This window comes from Ostrinia furnacalis, unplaced genomic scaffold, assembly GCF_004193835.3.
Source record: "Ostrinia furnacalis isolate ACB-3 unplaced genomic scaffold, ASM419383v2 OfSCF0635, whole genome shotgun sequence".
Lineage (NCBI taxonomy): Eukaryota > Metazoa > Arthropoda > Insecta > Lepidoptera > Crambidae > Ostrinia > Ostrinia furnacalis.
In genome coordinates, this window is record NW_021130874.1 from 822,568 (window position 1) to 840,376 (window position 17,809).

At 36.3% G+C, this 17,809-nt stretch overlaps 1 protein-coding gene across 1 annotated transcript in view; it reads right to left on the reverse strand.

Annotated features, from left to right (window-relative positions):
• The window catches only part of rst (irregular chiasm C-roughest), a 129,849-nt gene extending 115,071 nt beyond the window's left edge, over positions 1 to 14,778 (reverse strand). The window contains exon 1 of the mRNA XM_028323338.1: positions 14,569 to 14,778. The gene's annotated coding sequence lies outside the window, so the exon portion shown is untranslated. The remainder of the gene's footprint in view (positions 1 to 14,568) is intronic.
• Positions 14,779 to 17,809: the final 3,031 nt, after the last annotated feature.

Sequence of the window (17,809 nt, forward strand, 5' to 3'; positions counted from 1 at the left end):
TTGCAAGAACTAATAATGGCAACACACAAGCCGTGTAAAGCCAACAAAGGAATAAAAGAACTAATAATATTCTACATCAAATTCTACAGACCGTCATAAATAAACTCTGAATTATTGAGTAGTGCTTCACTGAGCTGTTTAAACAAACACCCGCACCGCGAAAAATCCATATTAAAATACCGAAGCCCTGCACAAATTGTAGTTTTTGTACTAAATACAAATATTGAGAATATGCCAGGGTTTAAAAGGCGAATAAATATTGGAAGTTTGTTTTCCATTAATGACGGATTATTTTTGAATCATTGCTTTTCACTTGATTCAATAGTCTTTATGAAAAATAATTTTGAATCGATAACCACTAATATAAAGAAATACTTTTTTGTAAATAGCTTTAGGATTTCTATTTTAGACTAAGTTTATTCCGCAACTTTTTCTCAGCAATAATGTTGCCCGAAGTGGTGGTGGGCAAGCTATATTTGGGACGTGTTAAAACGCTTTTGCAAAAAATAATGATTTTTATTACTTTATTATTTATTTATTGACACCACGTTTTATGCAGGAACTGTTTTTACAAAATCCCGTTTTGTAGTATCCCATTTAGCAGGGTCCCGCAAAAAACTGAACCCATACATACCCTGGAAAATCGGCTGTTACCCAACTAAGTATTATATTTCATACAAACTTTTATTGTACAATTTAAACGCCACATTTCCACCAAACAAACGTTCGACTTCAGGTTTAAATTAGAACTTCAAAATCTAATTTATTCAAACTCGGACCCACAATCTAAACTTTGGGGATGGCTCTCAAAAACTGGTAACAGACGAAACTTGGCTCTACTAAGGTTTGGGAAGTTTCGCTATGTCCTAAAGTTACTACCGTTTGTAATATAATTAATTATTATTTAAAAAGTATCACAAGACGTCTCAAAACTGTTTGAAACGGTCTTAACGTCATCATCATCATCATTACAGCCATAGGACGTCCATTACTGAATATTGGCCTTCTAAAAATGACTTCCACATCGCATTGTTGGTAACGGCCTGCGTCCAGCGCTTTCCTGCTACCTTTATAAGGTCGTCGGTCCACCTTGTGCGTGGACGTCCCACGCTGCGTTTTCCGGTACGCGGCCTCCACTCCCTCATCGGCCGTCAGTTCTGCGTACTATGTGCCCTGCCCATTGCCACTTCAGCTTGCTAATCCTTAACGTGCTTTGTCATTATAATAGATTAGCCAGATATTAATAATCGTCGTAAAATTAACGTGATAAAGACGTCATAATTTAAGCACAAAAATATCAAAAATTAAACATTAAAAAACTTTAACTAACTAACGAGAATGCAATTGAGTACTATTCTGCTTTCCAAATAAATAAAAGCATGTTAAAATCAAAAATATATTTAAATTTGTTTGGAATTAACTAAATTAATTCTTCCAAATCAAATTTTGCTTAGATGGAACCTTGACACAATAATCTAATGGCTTTTTTTCAAAAACTTCAAAAAACGTACATATTGCAATTTGGGAAATATTCTGCTTCCCAAAGACAATTAATCAAAATTATTTAAAATCGAGTCACCCAAGAACGGGTTGCAATCGAGAACTCGTAGGTGCGTCGACCGGGCACCGAACGGGTTGTGGGAGCCGTGGGATAATGACCAACAGGTGCTGGCGGTTGTTTATTTTTGGTCCATGGTCGCCGACTGGCCACGCTTATGTAGGGAGGCTTGGTGTTTCTTGGGTTCTGTAGATTTTTTTTAACCCTCGTGAGTAACATACTCTTTAAAGTTTTTCAATCAAATAAACTAGATCAAGGTACATTATGTATTAGTTATGTATTATTGGGTGCATTCACATGTCGGCCGTTTGGTGTAGTGGTTCAACCGAGAGGTCCCAGGTTCGATTGCCCGGCCGGGCAGAAATTGAAATGATGAATTTTAATTTCTGTGACGGGTCTGGGTGGTTTATTTAAAAAAAGGTTTGTTAATATCCGTTGCCGATATTACAAGCTTTGCTTAGGAAAAATTTCCGTGCTTTTAAGCGATTTTGTGAAAAATATTATTGGCAAGTAGTTGCTGATTGCTCATAAGATAGGCCCCCTTAATTTAATTTATTGTCCGTGGTGCATAATCTTTTTCTTAAAGGTTTTAAACCTTTGTTTGTCACCTGTCATCCCCTTTGCAATGGAGGGAAGTCGAACCTTAATTTCGAACTCCTCCTATGTTCTTCTGATTAATTTCGTTGCGGGTCCAATGACAGTTTAACTTTCCCCCGGGACAAACTTGACCTTCATTGGTTGGGTTTTTGTGGCGGTCAAGCTGTAGATCCTGGCTACACAGGAGTTGCAGTGGTGGGAACGAGAGGTGGGAATAGTCCCGTTATTACAAGCTTTGCTTAGTTTGGGACTAGCGGCGCAATGTAAATGACCAAGGATATTTATTATTAAGGATATAATATTTATAAAGTGAAATGAAAAAGTCAATTGCTGACAAATCCAGCATCCCGTTTCTTAAACTTAAAACGTGATTATTATAATCTGTGGGACGGCTACCGACAGGTGAAACTGTTGTTTATTTTTTACTCATGGCCGCTGAGAGCGTAGGGTGGCCACACATTATAAATACAAGGATTTTATATTCTACCCTCTTTTGTAAGTTTATTACTAAGCCATTATAGTTTACCACCCATGTAGGTTACTTGCTTTATCTATATAAATAAAAATGAATTGATGTTCGTTAGTCTGATACTCGAGAACGGCTGGGCCGATAAGCTGATTTTGGTTTTAAAATGTTTGTCGTAGTCCAGGGTAGGTCTAAACGGTGAGCAAATACGCGCGCGATATTGTTTTTCTGTGACAGACAAAATTCCACGCGGGCGAAGCCGCGGGCGGAAAGCTAGTTAAAAATAAATGAAATACGAGTAGAACGAGTTTTCCCACGAATCGAGAAAAAATCTGTTAAATAGTCGTAGAGAACTTAAGATGAGACTGGTAGTTCTAGGTAGGAAAATAAATTAAAAAGTATTTATATATGTCTACCTACCTCATAACTTAGTCAATGCCAGAGGTATGGGAGCGGCACGGGAGGGTGTTTTTATTGCCGTCAAAAGTCATCATCATCATCATCATCTCAGCCATAGGACATCTACTGCTGTACATAGATAGATAGATAGATAGTCATTTATTGTCAAAACTGTGCATACGAGTACATTGTTGTTACATGGATGTTAAATAGGCCTCCCCCAATGCTTGCCATGTTACCCGATTGGTAGCGGCCTGCGTCCAGCTATTTCCTGCTATCTTTATGATGTCGTCGGTCCACCTCGTCAAACGTCAGCGAGACTTCAAATATACTTCAGTTTTGTATGTTCTGTCACGTCATAAATGTCAATGCCACCCCTCCCTTGCCGCTACCATTCTTCAGGCACTATTAAGCGCTAGACCTTAAGGCTGAGTTGCAGCACCTAACTTTGACCGTAACTATAACGATAACCGGTGTTTTTGTATGGAGTTTGACAGATTTTTGACGTTTGTCAAAGTTAAAGTAAGATGGTGCAACCCAGCCTAAGTAATAAAATGGATTTAACTGAACTGCTATAAAATCATAGAATGCAGTGATATTATCATCAATTTCAAATTTCAAATCAAGAATTCGGTATCAAAAGTGCCCAATACACCTGCGGTGTAGGTAATTATAGATGTGGGTAGTTCTAAATTATGGGAAACAGTAGCATTCGTGGTTTGAGTAAAATCCATGTGTGGATAGTTTTATGGCATTCCTAGATGATGGGGTCGAGTTTAAAAATAGTGCACATGGAAAATGGTGTTTTATTGACCAAAATCATTGGTTTCATGGTCAGTATGAACTTAACTGAGCTGTACCTGTAGTATGTTTATAAATATGTGAGTATTTCAAACATAAAACCTTTCAAAAATGTATAAAGTGCTATAGTAGGTATAAATTAACGTACATGAGGCGATCTTAACGCCATAAGGCATTATCAGCCAATTAACCTTCGTATAAAAGTACAAAATGATGACCACGTTTTGAGTTGTTATTTGAAACATTAATGAATAAAAACTTTCCTTTCATTAAATTGTTTTGTTACATAAATGCATAAAAAGTAAGTACGTTTAAAGACGGTCACGGAAATAAGCTAGTTTAAAAATAAACCACTTATCCACTTGCAAAAAATAAAAGCAAATGTCAAAAGTTTATCACGGAAACATGTTCGGTGTACCTATTTTAGTTGCTAACAAGGAAAGTATTAACAGTAATGAAAATTCAGTGTAATTTAGCCTTTTTCAGCTTTTACACCCTGCGATACGGTTTGATGACTCGACGCTTAGTTGATACTATTGTCATTAATCAATGTCTCGTTACAAAAATAATACATTAAAAAGTGTATTAGTAGGTTGTGTTGAATGAAAAATTGTTTGTAGAAGGCGACACCATAGTAACTATACAACGTATGTAGTGGCAATAGGGGTGGTTTTACAATAAAAAAAACCATGTTTCCTTAACTAGAAAGTTTATCTTCTGCACATAAGATAGGTACTCAAAATGCGATTGAAAAAACCGGTCGTTATGGAAATCCTTGGGGGAGGCCTTTGTCCAGCAGTGGACGTCATTTGGCTGAAACGAATGTCTTCTAGTTCAAAACAGTATCTAATAATAAATAAGATGTCCCATTGTTTAATTTGGGCTGTTGTCTGTACATTAGGTGCCAATAGACAACATAGAGTAGATACGATTGTATCCTATAACTAAAATATGGTTTAAAAAGTACAGGTTTTATGTTTCTCAAAAAATATTAACAAAAAAACCGTAAACTCGTTATGTGTAAACGCCTCTCGTCTCGCGTGGGCTGCGATGACGTCAGAATACCTTGCACGATTTGTGGAACCGCACGAATCGTGTTGAGTCTCAAATAAAATTGCTAGAATTTGTTAACCGATCCTTATGGACACGTGTTTTGATATGTATTAGCGAGCAACCCGCCTTGGCTTCGCACGGGTGCTAAGTATACATTGACTCTTGAATCATTCTAATACAAAAAACCGCATCAAAATCTGTCGTGTAGTTTTAAAGATCAAAACATACGTAGGGACAGACAGCGGAAAGCGACTTTGTTTTATACTATGTAGTGATACCACAAGGTATATCAAAATATAATTGATTTTAGATCATATAAAAATAATCAAATTTATAATATGACGTAGAAATAGAGAATACAATCCCGGGATCCCGATTCCCGGGATCCCGGAATCCCGACCATTTTCTGATCCCGAAAATCCCGGGACTGTACTTGGCTAATCCCGGTATTTTCGGGATTGATAAACAGGTCTATTTTGCATTCGACGATCCGTTGCGCCTTGACTATGACTTTGCCTGGATTATACCTTAGCATAAAATGATACAGTGTGAGTCACGATAAAGTGCACATATAAAATTAGGTGAAACGACCTATTTTTATCGACAAAAATAGGTCAAAAAATTTCTGAGTTTTTTTTTATTTTGTAATAGATTTTTTTTTCTTCCAATTACTTATTGTAAAGAAAACGAAATAATTTTTAAACTAAGAGGTATCTATACTAATATTATAAAGCTGAAGAGTTTGTTTATTTGTTTGTTTGTTTACTTGAAAGCGCTAATCTCCGGAACTACTGGTCCGATTTGAAAAATTCTTCCAGTGTTAGATAGCCCATTTATCGAAGAAGGCTATAGTTACAACATCATGCTACGATCGAAGCGGTTATCACACTGAGCCGCGGAGCGCGTGATTTTCATATAAAAAATCACGCGCGCGGACGCGTTGTCAGTGTGAAGTGCCGCGCGTGTTTTCTATACAAACTGGGGTACTTGCATACAATGAAAAAATCTGTCGCCCCGCGCTCCGCGGCGGAGCGCGGCGCAGTGTGATAGCCGCCTAAGTTCCATAATTTTTTTTTTCAAGGTTTATGTAATAGCAGCCAGTGTTGCGATCGTTTTTTTCATAGGATTGGATATTTTAAAATGTCTTACATTTTTCAAGTAAAAAAATAAAATATACAACAAGCATTACATCGCGATATTGCATATTAATCATCTTGTTAGAAAAAACGTGGGTGGAAATAAAAAATGGCCCTCACTAATTACGAATCAGAATTGCTAATGATCGGGAATAATTATAAATACGTAATTAAATTGAACAAGGTATTTTCATGTATTTCGTCGTAGCTATAAGAAGGATTTACAAGGAAATCCATATTTCAATATCATTGAAAGGAATACCCATTAATGACTTTTGAGAATGTAGATAATAAGCCCATTTGAAACGTGTATTGAATTTCTAATATTGAAAATACAAGTTTCCTATCGAAAATATACCTATTGCTGACGAAATTATTGCTTTTGTTTCCAAAAAGAGTAGGCAAAAGTCATTGTAAAAGCGCTTTTACACGTCCCAGTATAGAAGGTAGTACTTTAACCCTACCACTGCTTCGGGACAATAAATGGTACTAAGAAGAAGCAGCGCAAGAAACTCTGTCACCTTTGTCAGCCTCTTTTTCTAGGGTTAACAATACATTATCTAAATTAATTACTTAATTATAAAACAGGCAATTAATACATAATAAGTAATTACTTGTAATAAATATTTATTTCTAGTCTAGGTCATAAAGTGACTGAACTGTTTAACTTTATTAACAAACTTGACCTTCACTGGTTGGGTTTTTATTGGCGGCCAAGCTGTAGATCCTGGCTATACAGGCGTTGCAGCGGTGGGAACGGGAGTTGGGAATAGTCCCGATTTATTTTCATAGTTTTACTGTAATAACACAAACGATGATTCAATAACGTTTCCCCAAGAAGAACGGCAGTATTTTCAGAATAATTCACGCAAAAATCCGTACCAAAAAAGTGGAAAATACTTAGAATAACGGTGGAAAATTTGGAAGAAAGGAAAATTACCTCGTTCTTTTAAGAGGGACAGAAAAAGAGGAATTTAAAAGTAAAAGCAAAGTGGACTTTTAGGCCTCTATAGTCTACAGCGTCACAAAATAGATTGCATACAATCTACACTGAATAGGCTCCAAACGGTCATCATAAAGGTAGCAGGAAGGCGCTGGACGCAGGCCGCTACCAACCGGGCAGCATGGAAAGCATTGGGGGAGGCCTATGTATATTTTGTGCCTATGTTCAGCAGTGGACGTCCTATGGCTGAGATGATGATAAAGAGGCTCCAAAACTATAGATGGTGAAAATGATGAGATGATGACAGTACAAAGCTCATCGGATCAAATTGTATAAGTACAGCATCCAATAAAGCTTATAGTATTTTTTCCTGGAATTTCTTTCATTTTACTTGAGCTTCACAATTCTTAGGCTATCTTCTGAGAATTCCACACAATCTCAATTTCCTAGAAACTTAAGCTTTCTTTGGAGGTCTTCTTGACTTTATTTTATAAAATCTAGAAAAACTGAAAAGGGAACGGTTATTTTTAGAGATGAAACGGATAGTTGTTTGGCCGGATACCGGATACCGGATATCCGGCCAGCTGCTAGGCCGGATAGCCGGATATCCGGCGGCCGGATAGTTGGCCCATTGTCTCGTTGCATGTCGTGACGAGTATAGTGCCGCACAGGTGCTTCAAACGCGATCAGTGGGTCTATTAGTACTTAGAATAGACTAGTCACACTTTTGGAAAATCGAATCCGTCCGAATAGAATGTCAGATTTTGCCACTTGTCTAGGGGGCAGATCAATTCAATTTCGACTGCAATCGTGAGTGTGTGATTAAATAGCGAAAATTTAACTATACTGGTCATCACAAAAATCGGCCCACCTACGTTTTACAGTAAAACTCGTTTCTACTGACACTACAGCTACAGACACAGCCCCAACAATATTGGTGTTATTTGAAAGCCCAATAATAATATCCTTAAAGAAAAACACATTTAATTTCTTAATAAACGATTAACATAAACGCGATATACAATAAATGTGACTTGAAAAAAGACCTCACTTTGGGCTGACCTCTGGGATCAATTAGACCCATTTTTATGGTTATAAAACCAAATAATGATCTCACGTGTCCTCTTTAACAGATGGATAGCGATTAATCCCAACTTAACAGTTTTATAGCCATAAAAGTCGGCTCAAGCGTAACTACCTATTTTTTGAAGAAGTGACTCTGGATTCTTCTACAGACACATTTTTGGGGTAAAAACCTTTCCTTTAATGAAATGAAGTTTAGAACTAGGCTTTTAAATGGTGCCAATATTGGTGGGAAGTGGGGATGCATACGTTTGAAAGTGCTTGTCGCGGGAGGGTCGATCTTTGTGATGACCAGTGTAGTTGCATGATGTCATCAGACCATCAGTGAAAAAAAAATCGCCTATTTTATTTGGCAATATTTCGACATTAACAGATATTTACTATTTATCTATGTATTCGTCATTGGAGTGAATAGCCCAGAAAAATAAATTAGTTTTGAAAGGCCTTAATATGGTTTTTTTGTAACTTTTTGGACTTTAAATAAAAGCCGTCATTATTGTAAGCCATTTTATTGACCTCAAAGATTAATGTATTTCATTTTATTAATAGGAAATAGTCGTTTTTTTTTAATATCCGGTATCCGGCCGGATAGTGAGTTACTATCCGGTATCCGGCCGGATAGTAATTTAGGGCCGGATATCCGGCCTACCGGATAGTTGCCGGATATCCGTTTCATCTCTAGTTATTTTAGTTAAGGATTTAGCTCTTAGTTTTTGTAGTGTTTTAGCCATGTCGCCTTTCTCAGTCTTTGGCTTTAAATGTGTTTTTTCACACAAAATCTGTTTTAGCCTAAGCCCTTAATCCTAACCTTTTTTTAGGGGAGACCTTACAGGTATGGCATAATTTTAAACACGTTTTAGATATAGCGCTTAACTAAGTCAGTACTTGAGGTATGGGAGCGGTGAAATTGATATAAATTATGACGTGACAAAGCATACAAATCTGTGGGTCTAGACAAAGTGCAAATTATGATCGCAAACCAGTCGAAAAGTGGTCGAAAAGCCCCTTTTTTGTATGGAATTTGACGGATTCGATTTTCGATTCGATCAAAAAGTGCGTTTTGTCTAGGGGGGCTGAAGGCGAACTGATGTCTCGCAGACGTTTGACCGTCACAAAAACCCATGCCGCTGGTGGATTTAATACATAATTCTTTATCCCCTCGTACGTAACTAAATTAGCAAGCTGAAGTGGCAATGGGCAGGGCACATAGTACGCAGAACTGACGGGCAAGGTTCTGGAGTGGAGGCCGCGTACCGGAAAATGCAGCGTGGGACGTCCACCTACAAGGTGGACCGACAACATCATAAAGGTAGCAGGAAAGCGCTGGACGCAGGCCGCTACCAACCGGGTAACATGGAAATCATTGGGGGAGGCCTAGGTATGTTCAGTAGTGGACGTCCTATGGCTGAGATGAAACTTAACTAATGCTTGTGTTACGAGTGGGTTCACCACAATAGTCCAGCGATGGGGTTCGGACCAGCGTTCCTCGGATCTCGAGTCGGCCAGTTCGACACCTTCACTGTCAAAAAAGTAATATCTGTTTTTTTAGACAGCAAAAATGAGTATTATTTGTTGCAATTCACGAAGGCGATTGATTGATTTTTTTAAAGTTTTGACAGTCATTAGTGCATGACTATCGTTAGTGCATGTCCACACACAAGTAAAGGCACACCGGCAGACAGTGGTGACTGAGTTTGTTACGGCGCTTCTTCTCAGCACTTGCCAAATGTTTGTCTCGAAGCACTGGTAGGGCAAAAAAAAAATGAGACATGCATAGGCTCCTTAAGAGTATTTGACGATTATTAAGAAGTACCTACTTATTTAGTAAGTCTAATAAACAAATAAAGATAAATATGATTTGATTTGATTTAAAAAGCTCACTCACCTTCGTGAGTTGCAAGAACTATATTTTCTTATGTCTGTCCACTGTGGGTACACTCTTATAAAATCCTCAGTAGCTAGTTTTTCTGGGTTAGGTATTATCTGGCCCACCAAAAATCTGGTCCGCGGACCAGTTAATAACTTTTTAAAATACTAGTCTTCATCTCGTCCGAAGGTCCGGGCCAGATAATATCTGTAAAATCACTAGGGTATAACTCGCCCAATCTATAGTGAGATTTAACAATCTGTTCTTAGTTAAAGGATTCGTGATAAATGGTTAGTTAAATAGCCAAATTCAAATTTCAAGCCCTTAAAATTTTAAACTAGGTAATGACTTAGTGCATCTAAAAAGTGGAAAAAAAGGTATGTTCACGGTCTATTTTTTTATACCATTGAAAAATTTAAAACAAGCATCCTTTTTATGTTTCAAGTGTTTCATAAAGATTTCAATGAGAGTTTTTGATAGACTTTGATGTCAATTATTGCATATTCTTTTAACTGTGGAACGAATTTACTTTACTTTTATGCTTATAGGTCCTGTACATCGAAGATATTGCTAAATTAATTAATACACCCAGACACAGAAACCAAAAAACTGCAATTTTTAAAAGTAGGCCCTACTCGAACAAAAATTGGCACTTTAAACTTTAATAATTTGCAAACGGATCCCTAAAAGGAAAAATAGTCTTAGATACCCCTAAATCAAAAAGTTAGGAGCTACCCTAAAAACCCTTTTTTTTTCAAAATTTTATTTTATCTTTTTGTCGGCGTGATTAATATGCATACCTCCACAAAATAACAGCTCTCTATTCTCAATAGTTTCCAAGTAAAACCTCGGACAGACCGACAGACATATCGAAACTATGTATAAGGGTTCTTTGACAGGACTACGGAACCCTAAAAAAATGATGCTTGTTTTAAATTTTTCAATGGTATAAACAATAGACCGTGAACGTAACTTTTTTTTCCACTTTTTAGATGCACTAAATCATTACGTAGTTTAAAATTTTAAGGGCTTGAAATTTGAATTTGGCTATTTACCTAACAATTTATCACGAATCCTTTAACTAAGAACAGATTGTTAAATCTCACTATAGATTGGGCGAGTTATACCCTAGTGATTTTACAGATATTATCTGGCCCGGACCTTCGGACGAGATGAAGACTAGTATTTTAAAAAGTTATTAACTGGTCCGCGGACCAGATTTTCGGTGGGCCAGATAATACCTAACCCGTTTTTCTGTCCATACCACCTCATTAGTCTACAGAACACGTAGGTAGACATTTGCCGCTTGTCACGTCAATACCCTAGACTGAGAAAAACATAATATTCTTACATGACTTGAAAAAAGTTTTCACTCTATTAGCCTTTTTCCCTTTGCTTGACGGTTAAGACTAGGCGCAGAACATCGATTTTTAGTTGCCGATAGTTGTACCCGATTTTAAATTGTATGAAGAATCGGCCAAATTGAATCGGCGTAGAAGTAATGTGCGCACTTCTATGACATGCCCATTGCCCATACTGATCAACTGCCCGACTAAACTATTGCACAAACTATTCGATTGCACAAACCGGTTTTGCGGCCGTCGAGACACTCTTTAAGAATATTACACATTAACACAATATTACTTTATCATTACTACACACACACCTATACAAACAGTTTTATCTTTTTATTAGTATTCTTAATAAACGTAGTCTTATCATCCTTACCGATTTACCGCCTTTTGTATTTATCTGTGCACTAATATTACTATTTATGTATGTTTATCTAGACAATTTTATGCAGCTTAGTATTTTATTTATTTTTACCAATGGTCCGTGACCCTCACTCGGCATGGGGCACACTGAAAACCAGCGCCGTGGCCTTCGTCACCGTGGGCCACGGCATATGCTGAGTGGGGTCCCGTTGCAGTGGGCATCTTGTTGGTGGATGGGTGGCACTGCTCAGTTTACTCTTGTTTTTATTTTTTCTTCTTCCATTGTTATGTGCCACTGTCATGTCTATGTAATTGCCTGTATTTGTGTGATGTCCATTGTAATAAATGTGTCTTTCTTTCTTTCTTTCTTTCTAAACTATCGGCCGACGAAAAATCAATGGTCTGCGCATAGGCTAACTGGAAAATTGCCTCTTTCTTTCCTCCTCTCTTTTCTCTATCTATCTTTGTAATCTTCCGAAAGATTCTCTATTCCCAAGCTGAATCGGTTAGTAGTTTTTTTTTTTTTTAACTGGTATTTTGCTACCAGAATCATTTTTTTTTTTAATTGGATGTTGTTATTATTAGGTTACTTTTATTAAGTTTTGAGAGAGTAGGATAGTTTAGTAGTTTCGCACGATTTTCCTTCGCACGAATGTGCGAAACGTCCCCTTTCAATAATATTTTTTTTAGTAGGCGTTTCGCCCGGATGTATTAAAAGTATTAAAATCGCGTGCCAATCGACTCTTTTTTGAACTAGTAGTATGCGATTACTAGTTTTCAAAGGGGTCGATTCACACCCGTTTTTAATACTTTAGATAAATCCGGGCGAAACGCCTACTAAAAAAAATATTATTGAAAGGGGACGTTTTGCACATTCGTGCGAAGGAAAATCGTGCGAAACTACTACTAACCCAGCTGAATTTATGGAAGGTTAAAGATAATATTCTTACATGAATTGAAAAAAGATTTCACTCTATTAGCTTTCACTTTTTAAAAATAATATCGCCTCTCTTTTCACTTCTATATCGTATCTTTATCTATCTATCTTTGTAATGTTCCTAAAGATACCTACTCTATGCCCAAGCCTAATTTATGGAAGGTTAACGCAAAACAAACACCTTAAGTGTAAATACAATATTTTGATTGAAAACTTAACGCATGTTGTGATAAGTTAATTTGTAAGCTCATGCTATGTAATGGGGTAACGTCTTATAATAATTAGTGTAAAACAAATTAAGTACTATTAAATACCTGATTTGAATAATTTTGATTTATAAATGTTATTATTAGTGCTCCCAATAGAAACTGATAATTTAGTAAACAGAACAGAGTTTGAACTGTTTCACTATATTCCTAAATCTCTACCTAATAAATAATTATGCTGAAGAGTTAGTTTTTTTGTGTGACATTGTGATCTATCAACGCACAGCCCAAACCACTGGACGGATCAGGCTGAAATTTGGCATACAGGTAGATATTAATGACGTAGGCATCCTCAAAGAAAGTATTTAACGAAACTCCACCCCTAAGGGGGTAAAACGTGATCCACACGAACGAAGTTGCGGGCACAGTTATTCACTACATACATATACGTATAAAGATAGTAAATGTTACTTAGCTTTCTTTGTTAATTTCTACTGGCGCCGATTGTAGGTCAGTCTATTCAAATCATTGTGTATCTATCACCTTTATGCTAACAACAATAATAGTTAGGTTAATACCACCAATCAATTGACATACTTTTTATGAGCTGTCAAACGCTAAGCTCCCATAGATTGTTTCGGAAATACGTCACATATTTGACTGCTCAATTGACTAATTAAGCTTGTTAAAGATTTTGGCGAAATGGTAGCAACCAAAATCTAAAAAACTAACACTGAAAAATGTAAAGACAATCAATCAAAAAGTAATTGAGTTTTAGGATAAAATTTATTTTAGAAAAAAAAATGTTTTGTAATTAAATTCATAATGGTTTTAACCACACACAAGTTCCAATCAATTATTCTTTTTTTTTAAGTTTATTGTCGGCAAAATAAAAATAATGTTTTTTATGAATGAATATTTTCAGAAAATAATAAAAGCTCTGCTCATTATGCAAAAAAAGAGGAAAATAATAAAGATAAAAAGTATAACAACATTTTAATTACTTCGTTGGAAGACCTTTTCAAAAATTAAAGCCATGAGGAAGGTGGGTGAGGATGTTTATTAAGTCATGGGGGCTTATTTTTTTCAGTTATTAACCTTTTTGTTGGTTTCTTATAAGACTTAAAGACTTCTACTGAATATTAAAAAAAGGAAATAAAATTTTATGTAAAAAGAGCAAAAGGAAAAGGTTTTATTACAAATAGTGAAATGCCCTATGAACATTTGTTTAAATGTAAAATGTAATTTCAAACCAATGTTGAACGTGTGTTTAACTTTTTTAATAAGGCCCTGATATATATCTTTTCAGTCTTTTGTTTTTCCGCAGTAGGTAGGTAGGTAGGTATTTGTATTTCATTCAATTGCTGTAATTAAAATTGTTTTGTAGAGTCGCTTTAGCTTTGAAATATTGGGACGTATTTAATAATGGAACAACTCCACTATTCATTTAACAATATTAACGTTGTCATCTTCATTATTATCATCCTAAAAGCACTCGTTATCATTTTCAGTATTAACATCCAAATACCTACAGGATGATTAGAATCATTGTGAAAAATCTGCTGAAAATATTCTAATAAAGAGAACAAAGCTTAATTTCCCCTTTCCAAATAAATCTCTCCTTATTACGTGAAAACGAAAAACCATCCGCGAAAACAAAAGCAGTTAACCAGATCATAACAATTTAATATTCAAAAAACATGCACCATTTTGTTCTAAGCGCCCTTCTTATCACAGACTAAAAACAAAACCGTAATAAAAAGTAACATTAAGTCGTTATCATTAATTCAACGAAAACTCCATGAACCTTCAAAGCGCGAACCACAAAAAAATCCGGCACAAAAATGCTGGCAGCACAGAAAATTTCACAATAATCCTGGTTCTTAGACACGTCACTAAAAAAAAAACACTGAGGAAAACACGTGATGCGTTTTTTTTTTGTTTGTTTTTGCCGCGGTTGGGGGCAAAATGCCGCGAAAAATGGGCGAAGCGTCAAGCACTACCGTGCGCTCTTGCTTCCCGGCAGCGGACTGAGCGAGTGTAGACCTGGTTGCCCCGGCCGGGGTGGTGAGGCAAGCACTAAGTTGTTGCAGAGGGTACAATAGTTTGGTGCCTACTGAAGTGAGAAGTGAGAGTTTTTGGAAAATTTTCGTTGAGGATTTGTTATTTGATGATTTTTCTAATAATCGTAAACTCTTATCTTTTATGGTGGGTATAAAGTTGATTTTGTTTGCTAGATTTTATTTTAATTGTATCATGATACTTTTCTTTAATTTATAGGTATGCTTATATTAAGAATTTAAACCCTGTTTTTTTCAACTAAAGATAAAACACAATATTGCTCCACTAATGACTCTATATTTTTCTTGTTACACACTTTAAAAATAAATGCTATTAAATAATTCATTTTTTTTAGGTCCACCATTAATTAAAAAGAAGTTCACATTATCTTAGACTCTACTAATTTATCTACCTTCCTTATGTTTGGAGACTTTGATCCAACCAATTTTTCAAAACCACTTTTATGCTATGAAACATAATTACAATTACCGCGACATTTCCCAATATCATGCCTAAATATCCCTCTGAAATTTCCACGGCAATCGAATCTTTGCTCGACAACGACCTTAATCTGAAATCCCTTTTCAACTCCTCGTGCCTCTCATTATTGATCTCTTTCACTCCTCACTACCGGTGCAATAATAGCGCCGTCTCGCTCTACTGTTACGAAGTTCGCGTACACGCGTCCCTCTCTCTCACCACTGCAGAGACTCAAAAACGAGGTAGAAGCGGCGTTGTGTCAAAGTGTGCGTGAGGTATAAGAATTTTTTCGTTTACGTGCCCACAGACTAAGCAAGCTCCATAGTAAATTTTCGCGTCCTGTAGTTTTTCCGCGAGACGTCTTGCCTTTTTTTTTGTTAGGCAAAAAATGAAACTTTAGTGTGAACATAGGACAACTAAATAACTTAAAAAATTGAAAAAACTGAGAAATAAAACTTATTCTTCTCAGAATCCTGAACACAACTGAATAAAACATACAGCGTCTGGTTTCAGACAATATTTTCAATTTAAACCGGTTGTAGTTGCGTTTATATCGATACGGTCGGGGCGCAATTTAATTTGGACTCTGTGCCGATTGGGGTAGGTTTTTGTTTGTTTTGAAATGTATTTTTCGAATTGAACACTTTGTTTGTTTACTAGTTGTTGATTATGGCGGTGTGGGCGCGTGAACGGAATGCTTTTGCGGAAGATTCCGGCGACTGGGACCGCAATTAACTAGGACCGCGGTCCAAATCACCGGACCCGTAAAAAAAAAATTTTCTTCCGGCGACTGGGACCGCAGTTAACTAGGACCGCGGTCCTAATCTCCGGATAAATAAAAAAAAATCCGGCGACTGGGTCCCAGTAGCCGGAAACCTTCTTGCGAATAATGAAAGTTATTGTGTCATGCCCAATTTAAAGACTGCGGTATGCGTTCTTCGAATGTAGAGACGAGTCTTCCAGACTTGGCCCACTTTTAGCTTGGTCCACGGGTTTGAATTTTTAATTAATTTTTCTACTGACTGGGCCCACCTCTAACATTCTAGAGATTTTTGTTGATTTGGTGTTTACGAGTAATTTATTAATAAAATATTGAAGGTGGGTCCGGTCACTGGAAGAAAAACTATTTAAAAAGTCAAACCAGCGACTTGGCCCATGACCAAGCAAAAAGTGGGCCAAATCATTAGAAGAATTGAAGAGACAATGATTTCAGAGACGTGAGGTACGTGAGGTAGACAATTAGGCAGTGCCTACCTAGAAAAAAAAGTTCTATGAAAAGTGGATGGATTTTTTAAAATTATTAATCACCTGTATTGAAATAAAGGTACTAATAATGCCATTATTATTTTAGTTAATTTTCATAAAATAAAATGCAATAAAATGAATAATTCTTCTGAAAAAGAAAACATTTAGGTCGAATTTGTATCATTAAGTCAGATTTTTAGTCTATGATAGAGTCAAAACTAGAGAGCTTTTCATGCAGTTTTTCGTTTATGAATCAATTTTATGAAGCTATTTAAAAAAAAGTAAATTTAGTGCCTATCAGGTTTCCCAATATTTTCTTACAATACGATTAGCAGTAGACTTAGCATGTTTTTGTAGGATGTTTTATTGGAATACTGCCTCCAGCGCAGTTCCCGTGAATTGCTGTTCATCAAAGAAAGCTATTGCACAAAACCTGGGAATTCCCGGTTTATTTTCCCGTTTTAAAACCTTTGACGATACCTCCACAAAGGTTATAAATGAAAATATGTCACTTAATTTAACATGTTTTAGTTTGGACGCCTTGAATATGGATTGTGTTTATTATGAAAGTGAGTAAGTAACTAGATTCTGCCCGTGGCTTTGTTTGGTCATTCTACCCGACTGCGCCAGAAGATGAGTTAAATTATCTTTTTTACAGAAAAAAAGACTTATTTTTTCAAAAAAGCATTTGTTGATCTATTAATTTAAGCTGATGACTAATTAAGCTGAGTTGCAACCGGTTTTTTGTGGACTTTGACAGATTTTTGACGTTTGTTATATTAAAGATGAACCAACCTTGACATTGTCAGGAGGGCGCTACTATCAATACTGATTTATAATTTAACCACTTGACATTTCGAATTGTCGGACTATAAGCAAGATGTCAATAATATTAGTTAGGTACTCTGTCACAAGCTGTCAATCATAATTTCTATAAAAATGTACTGAAATGACTTTAATAGAGTAAACAAACATGCAAAAAAATCGTGTCTTTTTCCAATTAGCTTCATACAAAACCGTTAATTTTATTTGTAAATGTCATTCAACCAATCTCACGTTGTTTGAACCTGTTTAGAGCTTACAGACGGCACGTCAAGCTTTACACTGTGACACCTTACGTACTTGTAATACGGATGGTTTTGCTATAAAAATCCGTAGCTTGATATAATGTCGTCCGTCCATCTATGCTTTTACATGTCAATTGCTAACGTCGGAGCCACGATTGTCTTTTTCTTGCTAATTGTGAATGCAAACAATTGAAA